The sequence below is a fragment of the Anas platyrhynchos genome, chromosome 8, assembly GCF_047663525.1.
Source record: "Anas platyrhynchos isolate ZD024472 breed Pekin duck chromosome 8, IASCAAS_PekinDuck_T2T, whole genome shotgun sequence".
NCBI lineage: Eukaryota > Metazoa > Chordata > Aves > Anseriformes > Anatidae > Anas > Anas platyrhynchos.
Genome location: NC_092594.1, coordinates 12429048 through 12439706, shown reverse-complemented (window position 1 = coordinate 12439706; position 10659 = coordinate 12429048). Strand labels below are relative to the sequence as shown.

At 36.2% G+C, this 10659-nt stretch overlaps 2 long non-coding RNA genes across 2 annotated transcripts in view; both read left to right on the top strand.

The window, feature by feature from the left end:
- Window positions 1–566: 566 nt before the first annotated feature.
- The window catches only part of LOC101791954 (uncharacterized), a 132676-nt gene continuing 122583 nt past the window's right edge, over window positions 567–10659 (top strand). The window contains exons 1-2 of the long non-coding RNA XR_011811124.1: window positions 567–690; window positions 1195–1256. This is a non-coding gene — a long non-coding RNA (uncharacterized lncRNA). The remainder of the gene's footprint in view (window positions 691–1194; window positions 1257–10659) is intronic.
- On the top strand, window positions 6279–8139 carry LOC119717673 (uncharacterized). The gene is made up of 3 exons (XR_005267680.2): window positions 6279–6382; window positions 7015–7130; window positions 7895–8139. It is a non-coding gene; the product is annotated as an uncharacterized lncRNA (long non-coding RNA).

Here is a 10659-nt window from a genome sequence, read left to right as displayed (position 1 = left end):
CTTACTTCTGACTCACACAACCTTGAGCTAATAAAAGTCAGGATAACAAAAACAGTCCTACATAAGTAGGTCACAAGCTGATAGTTAAATTATGCAAGATGTTTACCGGAGAAAAATTCCTTATAGGTATGCCCTGAATCTCTTCTTACTGTTGTGAAAGATAAGTTTGTTTTCTACTTATGCCTATAGACAGACACACAAGTCTCTTCTAAGCCTACCATATTGGAATTAAGAGTTTCTTCAAGCCATTACACACTTAAAAGTTTTTTTTTTTTTTTTTTTTTTCTTCTTTAAAATGTTTCTTAGAGACCTCTTTGAGAGATTTGTCTTTCTAATCTTTAGCCCCTTGAATGTGGTTATCTTCTCAGCAGCAATTTGTAACTCACAGCATTCCTTTTCTACTGCAAATATGAATGCAAGACCCTACATTATTTATTCTTTCTAAAGTGATGAGGGAGTGTAGTAAACAGCTGAATTACAACCTGCAGTTGCCAAGGGGCAGGGACAAGTTAAAGAGCAATTTAATTGTAGATGTTTTCCTCTTTTCTCCTTTAACTCTTTCCTCAGGGATGGATAAACACAACAAGAAGCAGCTGAACAGTAAAAGTGTAATTCTGGAGACAGAAACAAGTAGAGATAGAGAAGGTCAGAAGGAACTTTGCAGCTAAGAGGAGGAAAGACGGCTGCAATGTAAGACCATCTTTAGAAAAGCAGGTATTTGAAATTGTCACATTGAGTTACCCTCAGCTGGCAGATGTGACAGAAACTACTCTTGAAACATGAAATTTCGTATCAACTAGTAATTTTAGCCTAGGAATAGAATTAAAAAAGTTTATCTTTAAAGAGGATTTAGAACTGTTGCACCCTTGTTAGTGCATGAGCAGAAGCATCAGACTCCAACAGTGACCTCTTCCAGCGCAAGGAAATTATGTTTGTGAAGTCTGGAATACAAGGCACTGGTATCTCTGAGCTTGTTCCCTCTACAGAAAAGAAATAACGTTATAGCCCTAAATGTTGCTAGACTGAACAACTAAATGAAACTAGTTTATACCTGGAAGGTCAGTGGGGTGTGCATATACAAGAATAGCAGAAGATTAGGAGAAGCTTTCTCTAAGTGGTTGAAATATATTTATGGAGCCATATGTAGACATGCTGCTCGAGTGACTTTAGCTTTCTTCTCCTTTTCTCCTGCAGAAAATCCTCAGAAAACCTGGATGTTTACAGCCTTGACTTCAATTTGAACAAAAACTGGAAAGGTGAGTATGGTCATCTATAACCAACCCTGCAGTGCTCAAGGATGTGAGTTGTGGCCTTTGCAAGTTGAACAAATTGAGTACAGCATGATTTTTCTCCACATTTTTCCTGTCTTTAATTGGCTTTCCCCATCCCCCCTTTGGCTGTCATGTAGTTCCACTTGCAGTTGCCTCCATGTAGCTAGCATTAAGACCTTTGGAGAACTTATGGATGGACTCTATTAAATCAGGGCCATGTGAGAATTAGAAATTAAAAACACTGTTATTAACTGATTTAAATAATAACCTCATAGAGTGTTCCTCTGCCATTTATTTAAGACAGTCTCCACTGTCAAAGAATTGTGTACCTTCCAATCCTATTACTATGGAAACATGTTATGTTACTTTAACAGACGGTTTAGGAAGAAGAAAGATTTTTATTTTGAATCCAAATATCCATACTCCAGTATGCTCAAACACAAAAATTACTTTAGTTTCTTTGTACTTCTATGATTTCTTTAAATTTTGTCTTCTATGCCTGGAATATTTGATTGTTTTTGTATGCTGGGTCCTCACCCCTCTGACAGGATACTTCTTGAGAGTCAGTCAGGGACAAACAGGGAATTAATAACAATTAAAAAGCACATCTGGTGTGTAAATTTTTCTTCTGAGTCCTTCTGTATAGTTTGAGTTGACCTCCTGCAAGCTGGTCAATCGAACATCTTTTTTACAGAGTGCGCAGGGACCCTACACGAGCACGTTGTCTCTTATGTGAGTCAGATTGCAGATGGGATGTGCTCCAGCAACAAGTGTTGTTGCTGCTGCACAACTCAGTTTAACTCATCTCCACATTTTGAATTTCCAAAAATTCTGTCTTTAACTGATTTAACGTTTAATGATCGAGTGGACTGGTTTATTTAAGGACAGTATGTATTTTAAAATAGGCACAATCTGAATCCTTTACAATAGTAAATATAGATTCTCTTCATAATAGAAACACATTTTTTCTGTTCTATGCTATGCATGCATAACTTTTGTACTGGGATATAAATAAATGTACTACGAAGGAAAAGATATTTCTGTTGATGGCCAATGCTTGTATATGCCAATGCTTGGAAAATAATATTATTGCCTTAATTTTTTTCCCCAAATGGCATTATACTTCACCTCACTTCCCCTTGTATTTGATTTATTTATCTTCAACAGAAATTCTCTCTATCCTGAGGGATTATGGTAGTCTAACTTGACTTTCTTTTCATTTCTTTGAATGTCAGTGTTTCATCTCTGTATAAGGAGGAATAAAGCTTTCGAAGACTTTTGCTAGATTAACTGCATTTTAAATACTCAAGATAACTTTTGCGAATAAATTACTTTAAAAATAAAAAATAAAAATGAAGTGCAAACCTACACTTTTTTTTCCCTATGTTATTTTCCAAAAACAGATCCATAAAACTGGTATGATATTTAATGTGTAGATTGTCACTGTCAGCTTCTAGAATTGTATAAACAAAAGTCTCAGATGCAAGATAAACATCAGCTTCAGACAGAGGTTGGAACATAACACACAGAACTACGGGGCATGGTACTGTGGCACCGACAGATCTTGTAAGTGTAAGAAAATATATTTAGGAAACAATAAATAATTCCTTTTAGGTAGAATTTTCAACTTATGGCTCATTTTGAAAAAGCACTATTATTTTGCTGATAAGTAAATTTGAGCTAATGAATAAAACAAGACCAATTCCGTAAAAACACAGTTGATAATTTAAAAATGTTAGACTGAAAAATTTTGGATAAAAACTTCATAAATACTTAAAATATTTTATTTTGTATAGCTGTTGTCTGTTATTCTGAATATTACAGGTTAAAAGTTAATTCTTATAATAATACAAATAAATTATCCAGTGCATTTTGCTAGGTGTATTCTTTTGAACTAGCTTTAATGAGCGGTCTTTTTAAAACAGTCATTTGGTAAAACAGAACAATTATTCAAACATAGCTGAAAGATAATATCCATTTAAAATAGATGGTCATTACTATTATCTCTTTTTTGTAAATGGGGAAACTGAGGCACAGAGGAAGTTGAGAATGTGAATTCTTAGACCTGTTGACTAGTTGTAGATTCAGATGAACACTGTAGGAAATCATGTTTGCTGCCGTGGGGGGGGAAAGAAGCCTGAATGACTGATTTATGTGGGAATTTGTAGCAGGGGCTGGTGTAAAAAGGAATACGCTGAGATTTAGTCTTTCTTATCTCCAACTCACTTTCTGGATATAAATGTTACTAGTAAGGACTATGGAAGTGGGAAGAGGAGGCATGGATATTCTTCAGTTTGGTACTGTATGCTTTTGGGGAGAAGGTTCCTCATCTTTTACTTGGAATTAATCTTCCCTGAAAGCCAAGCTTAAGACAGAAATTGCTTTGAGGAGGTGAGTTGGTTGGTCATAACATACTGTTTTATGGAACAATTCATGAAGAAGTACAGGTATTTAAACTGGAATTATGTTCATACAGGCCTCCTTTTAAATTTGCAATATGATAGAGTATGGCTTAAAGTCCTGCTAGAGCAATAGAACTGTTGCTATTTGAAGGAAAGTGGCATTGGCTTATAATGTGTGTATGGTATGAATTGGGTTGTTTGGGTTGATGAGAAAGCAACAAGATAAAACCACAGCTGGCTTTTAAATTTTGATGCAAATTTTGGGGCTGGAAAAGGCTCTAATCCCACTCCATCTTTTTGTGGGGATCCCTAAAATTAGTGGGGTTAGATGGATGCTAACTAACGTGTAAGTTTGTGCTCTACTATAACAAATTTAATAGAGAATTTCCAAGCGATATTGAATATTCAGTTGTGCATGTTTTACGTTTCTTTTCTCATCTGACCATCTGAGGCTGTTGAAATTTGCTGAACTTCAACTTCCTGAAGTAAACACAAATTTCTCAGATCATTCAATATCCTGTCTGATTTTGGACAATATTGTTCTGCAATCTTTCACTTCAGTTAGACACACTGAGGAGATATTTGTGAAGATTTGTTAACGTATATAATACCAAAGCTAAGAAGAAGTCCTCTGGCTTTACCTATGAAAAGATTAAAATTAATTGCTCATGAACAGTCTGTTCATAAAAATCCTTGGTGATGCTAAATTTTGGAGCTGAAATTCTGATCAAGGTCACCAAAGTAGATCAGGGGGAAGGCTTTTGCATATGGGATGCATAAACCCATCTTAAACCTGGGGGGGGGGCGGGGGGAGCTATTTACATATCATATACTTAAAGATAAGTATGCGTGTAAGTGTTAAGGACATGGACTAGTAAAGTAAATTTGAAACCTTTCTTTTGATTTATTTCTTATAACAAGCAGAACATTTCTTAAAATGAAGAAAAATATCAGGAAATAATTCTCCTCTCTAAACTTCTGTTTTTCTTGGTAAAACATTGTTATTTGTGGTGTTTATATAATTATATTCCAGTGTAATTCAAGTATGTAATGACATTTCTCCAATGAAAGCATTTAAATAACTCAGGAAATTGCTTTACTGTTCTGTTTCCTGACTTAAAACCCATTTTGTCAGGTTCATTTTATTGTTCAATCTGTCTGAGCTCATCTAGATATATTCTACCCTATACAAAGCAAAATAAAATATTTACTAGCTGATCATCTCATATATGTATATATACAAATATGCATGTTATATTAAGGCTGTTCTTAGATATATTATTTATTACTTTCATCTTTATCCTTTATTCAGTTTTATTTTATATTAAAACCAGAAAACTTAGGGAACAGCAGAGTGGGACTAGAAATAGAAGTGGAGGAATCTCACTGAAAAAGGAGTATTGGATAATAATTCTATATGTTAGAGAACACAAATTAAACAATGAGAAAAAAGCATTTCCATTTTCCTTCTGGTATCAATGAAATGTAAGATATACAGTGTTTTTCCTTTCTTTTGGGTATGTATTGAAGATACATTTTTGCACGTAGAGCTCAAAATGGCTTTTTCGTTTTGTACAGTGAAATGGAATACTTTGGTACAGGGGTGATATTTTCCAGCAAAAGAAGGGCAAAATTTACCAGACTTGCTGTAGAACTGGATCTTCTTTTACCATAAAGACACTTCTGTAAGACGAGTGATAGGTTAATCTGTCTCATTTTTATCCAGACCTTTTTTAATGTAGTGGATAAGATTAAAGTGCAAGCTGAATACCACAGGTGTAGCTTGGGTTTTTAATCTGCTTGACTCGAGTTATTCTAGTTACTGAATGGGGCTACTAATAATACAGTTCCAAAAATAAAATAGAAAACGTAAGTACTGCAATGCTTTTATTCAGCTTTGAATAAATCAGTGGAGCATAAAATATACTGAAACAGATTAAATTTGATTCCTGCAGGAATCAAAGTTTAAGAAGCTATAGTAGAGATGGAGGGAAACTCAACAGACGAGATCAAACACTGTACAGGGGAGCCAGCTTCTGCCAGGGTGCGGCTGTGCCCAGAGAAACCACTGCAGGGGGGTGGCTGTGGTGGGCTGCCTGGAAATTTGGCTCGCCTTAACAGTTTATTGATAGCCATGCTCTTGGTTTTCATGCAAAAATAGAGACCAGTGAGATTATAGTGCTTCTTTCCATGCTAACCTTCACTGGAAAATGTCTTCACACTCCAGGGCAAAAATGAAAGGAAAAGAAGTCAAATAACCTGAAATAATTGCTAGTGAATAAGAGCTTTCTAATTTGGCACTATAAATTAGTAAATTCATAAATACCTTTTTCATAAGGCACCTTAAGTTTTATATATTCCAAGCCAAATTCTTTAGCCCTCAGGTGAGCAAAATTCCTGCTGCTCACACTGAGAGGTCTGCTCAGTTAAAGAGCAAAAAAGCTTCACCCCGTGTTACATCGATAGCTTTGATTTTTCTATAATTTTTTGATTTTCTAAGAGTTGAGGAGTCACAAGGCCCTGTCTGCTTCCCCAAGCTCCCAGAATGACATTGGAAAGGCAGCAGAGCAAACCCTGCCCCATGTGGTGCCTATGGCAGCATTGACCCCACCTGTGGGCTGGAGATCAGCTGCCCACAACAGCAGGGACCAGAGAAAGAGCGGGAAGGAGATCAGAGAGGGAAAATCTAGCTATTACTAATTGCAGGAGGTAATTTAGAGGAGTAATGCATTTTGGAAAAGCCTTTTCCTTCCTGGAAAGGAAAGCTGGAGTGTTTAGTTTGCCCCCCACCTTGGTGTAGCCTGGGAAGCAGTAGGACTACAAGCATGGGCAGGATGGGGTCTGGGCACCCCAGTTCTAAGGGAAGCAGAGCAAGCCCATGTGTTGCAAAGTGACTGTGGTAGAAGGATAGGTGCAGAAGCCCTGGCCACAGTGGTGCTACCTGCCCTCAAACGCAATTGCACCCTGAGGTGCTGCTTATGGGGGTGTTTAAATGTTTTTCCTATGCATTAAAGTTCAGACAGAAACATAAAGTTATCTGATTTTGTTAGGAAATTCATGTTCCTTGATTTGAATACATACTGACTTCATTGTTGGCTTTGATTTTGGCAAAATGAAGCCACTGATTGTAACTCTAATTGAGCTGTTTGGACTTCATTTTATATAATAACATTACCCTGGTCAGACTAGACTGAGTAACTTCAGCTTTCAAGATCTAAGTAGTCAATATGTGCTTGCAAGTTTTAGACAACATATACGAATATCTAAATACAGCCTTTTTTGTTAGTTGTCAAGTCCAGAAATTTATTAATTCCTTTTACTATTAAATGTCTCAAGTATAGAACTTCGCAATGAATTTCCGTGATCCGAACAACTATTATAACCTCATGTAGTGTTGATGGACTAAGGCACTGACAGAAACTTGAGAGCTTGTTTAATTTGGTCTAAGAAGATAATGGTAAGTACTTGAGAAACGATCTATGTAAAATGCACGTTTAAATAAAAAGACATGCACAAATGTCTCATGGAGGCCTAGCTTCCCTGGGTGCTTGTTTTGTAGTGAACAGTACTGTTAGAAAGGTGGACATATTAATTGTGGTGTGCTGTGGCTGAACCATCTTGCTTATTTGAAGTTTGGATGATATTTTTTTATTAAATAAAAAAAATATACTGGTACTCTGCTTAGCAGTGTAAAAGTGTAACATATGAAATAGTTTTTAATTTTCCATATCTTAATCCTATTCTTCATATTTAAGAAATGTAAATTCTACTAGTATTATATACTTGGCAGGTATTTATTACAACAATCTTCAGAACTAATTTCCATATAGATGTGTTCTCAAAGACTGCATTACTTGAAGGAGGGAAAAAAAGAGATTAGGGTGAAGAGAAGATCAAGATTAGATCTCATACAGATGAATTTGCATGCAAAAACCTACTGGAGTAGTGTTACCTATTCAAGGCTAACCCCCTACTCCTTAACTGGTACAAAAGATGCTTGTAGATGTTGATTTGTGTGCGTTTGTGAGATCTTTGATGCTGTGAGGAGTTCAAGTTTAAGAAGTGTGAGGCTGTATCTTGCATTTTACACCAATCTAAGCAAACTCAGTGCATGTTAAATGTAAAGGCTGGGAGCCTTCAAAAGCACATGTAGCTCATGACTGCCTAATTGCATGCAAAATGACGAAAAGATACTGAGAAGTCCTGCATGTTTTATTTCAGACGCTGTCTATTTGAAAAAGATAACGTACAATGGTCCTATGGTCCTCCTCTCCGGCAGAAGAGTTGGGGCCAAAATGAGCTGAGGTGGTTCCCCTGTGCAGTCAGTTACAAAGTATTACATTTTTCTGAATCTATCCATAACTTTCATCCTTGTATTCAGTATGGGTGCTGAATTTCTCCCTTCATCCCATAATGAAACATTTCCTAAAAAACTGAAACCCCATTGTTTTTGTTTTGAAGTGGCAAACATGCATTCGTACAAGATGTATGAAAAATCTGTAACAGAATTAATACCTTTTGACTTCCTTAATTTTGGATTATAAATGAGCTCGTTTGTGTTTAAATGTGCCTCACTGAGATAAATTATTTCTTTCACTTTTAAAAAAGCAAACACAAAACGCAAACAACATCAGAGAACAAAACACAAATTCCCCTTAAGTATTTCAGTAGGTACTTTTCAAAAACAAAACTATGTTTAAGAAAACATAGATCCTACTAGACTTATTCAAGCCTGAAAAATGGCACAACCTGTTAGAAAAGCCTAAGGTGACTGAGCTTCTCTGCTTAGCACCTGTGGGAAGGGGGTTTAGGATGTCCTGTTGTTGTCTCCTCATTAGTAAAATGCACACTAGTAATGAGGAAGTCAGTCTGCAAGCCTCATCTGTTTATGCTGTTCTCTCTGTCTTATATTCGCTGATTGGATAGGCAATACCTGTGACAGTAGCAGCAGAGGTGATGGAGGCTGCAATGGGAGTGAGGAAGCTGAGCTGAAATCCATTTTGAATCTGCGAACATAGAGTTCACATGAAAGTGTTTGAGTAGAGCTTGAGTCTCTTTCATGGGGCCCCCAAAGGAGAAAGGTGTGATGAAGGAAGGGGAGGCATGTAGAAGGTACACCTGGAGACAATATATTTCACTTATCCATTCTAAGAACATTGTCAGTCTTCAACAAACATAACCTGTAACTCACCTGCAGGAGACTAAATGCATTTGAGACAAACAGGTAAGGCATGTAGCTGCCTGTGAATTATAGTAATGTTCTGCTAATGGCAAGTCCCACCTGTCTGTCATTACATAACTATGTTAAAAAACTTGTTGACTAAATCTACCCAGGAACTCACCTACTGGCCCAGGAGTTATCATTACAAACTTAAACACTTTGTTCAAAGTCTGTCAATACCTTAGGCAGGTCTACTCTGCCAAGATAAGCCATCTCTACAAACGTTATTCTTCTGACTGCAGGGGCTTATGGACAGCTGGATACTACCTTCAATGTACCTTCCCTTTTGCTACAGATACCTTAGACAGAAAATGTAAAATTTAATTAAGGAAATAAGCACTTCTTAAGTGAGTCCAGGTACAGCAGTTAGAACTCAATTGGAGGTGAATGGTCAGTCCAAATTGGGTTCAACTGAATCTGAATTCTTTCCTGCTTTCCATTCCACCCATTTCCTCTCTCATCCTCCATGCATTCAGTATCTTACTGGACTGTCTGGTGTTCTTTTTCTGGCTGTAAGGGCTAACTAGTGCTGGATTTGGTGGGAATGTACTGATGTCTCTGGCAAAACTTTTTTTCTTTTTCTTTTCAATTTTGGATGTTTACTTTGATCATTGATTGAAGATGACATGCTTGAAGAAGACATCTTAAAGTCTTCTCACTTCTGCTTCCTTTGGACTTGCTTTAAGCTCTTTTTAAGCTCTTTTTAGCATGTGTTGTGCCATTTTCTCTAGCAAGGTTGAAAATTCTGTATGTATTGTTTTTCAAGCTTCTATGTAGTATCTATGTAGCATTGCTGAGTTAAATAACTAAATCTGTATTTTGAATTGACTGTAAGTTTTTCAGACTTTCTCTTTGCCAGACAGAAAGGGTGTATTCAAAGGGGTGTGCCTGTATTCCCATCTTTCACGAAAGATAGGACATCATTTTGGATAATGAAACATCTGAATGTATGGGCAAGTAGCATTTACTAGTGTGAATTCTGTAGGGTGACTAAATGAGGAAACAACTGTTTTCCACAGAGACAGTGAGAAAATAAGAGTTTAACCTTAGCTGTCCAAGGGAGAAAGCTTGCTTACTAGCATTCCTGCTCCAAATTCTCTGATTCTGTAATTTACTATGCTATTAAAAATAAACAAGAATCCCTTAACACTGTTCTTTCCTATAGCTCTTAGCTACAGATGAACATAATTTCTAATGTAGATGTGTCCCAAATGATTTTATTACTGTATTAAGCAGAAATTCTCAATTCCAATAGAAAAATACATATGTTGGAGGTATGATTTTGACTTTTAAATGATTTGCATACTAGTCTTCTTTGTGGTCTTTCTTAATTCAAATACATTGTTTGCTGAAGAGATGATTTTTCTTCTCTCTCTCTCTCTTTTTTTTTTTTTTTTAATTGAAAAAGACACTATTTATATACACAGCTGACAGTACTGAACCAAAGGAAGGACATTTTTCTAGAAGACCTTTTTCATAAATGCTTTGAAAGCTATTCTGTCAACTTTAAATGATTATTAAATATTTAGAATTTTAATTAGGAGACTAAATAACATGATGCTTGGGCATCATAAATAAATAGGTAACAGAACTTTGAGAGATCAACTGAATATTAAAAAAAAAAAATACACCAAAGTTAGATTGGGGGATTCACTTGGCTTGCAGTAGGAAACTGTCAGTGGTGGTGCAAATACTGTTTACTGAAGCAAAGAATAGCTATGTCTTCTCATGGCTGAGATAATGACCATGTTTGTAGAAGTAATGT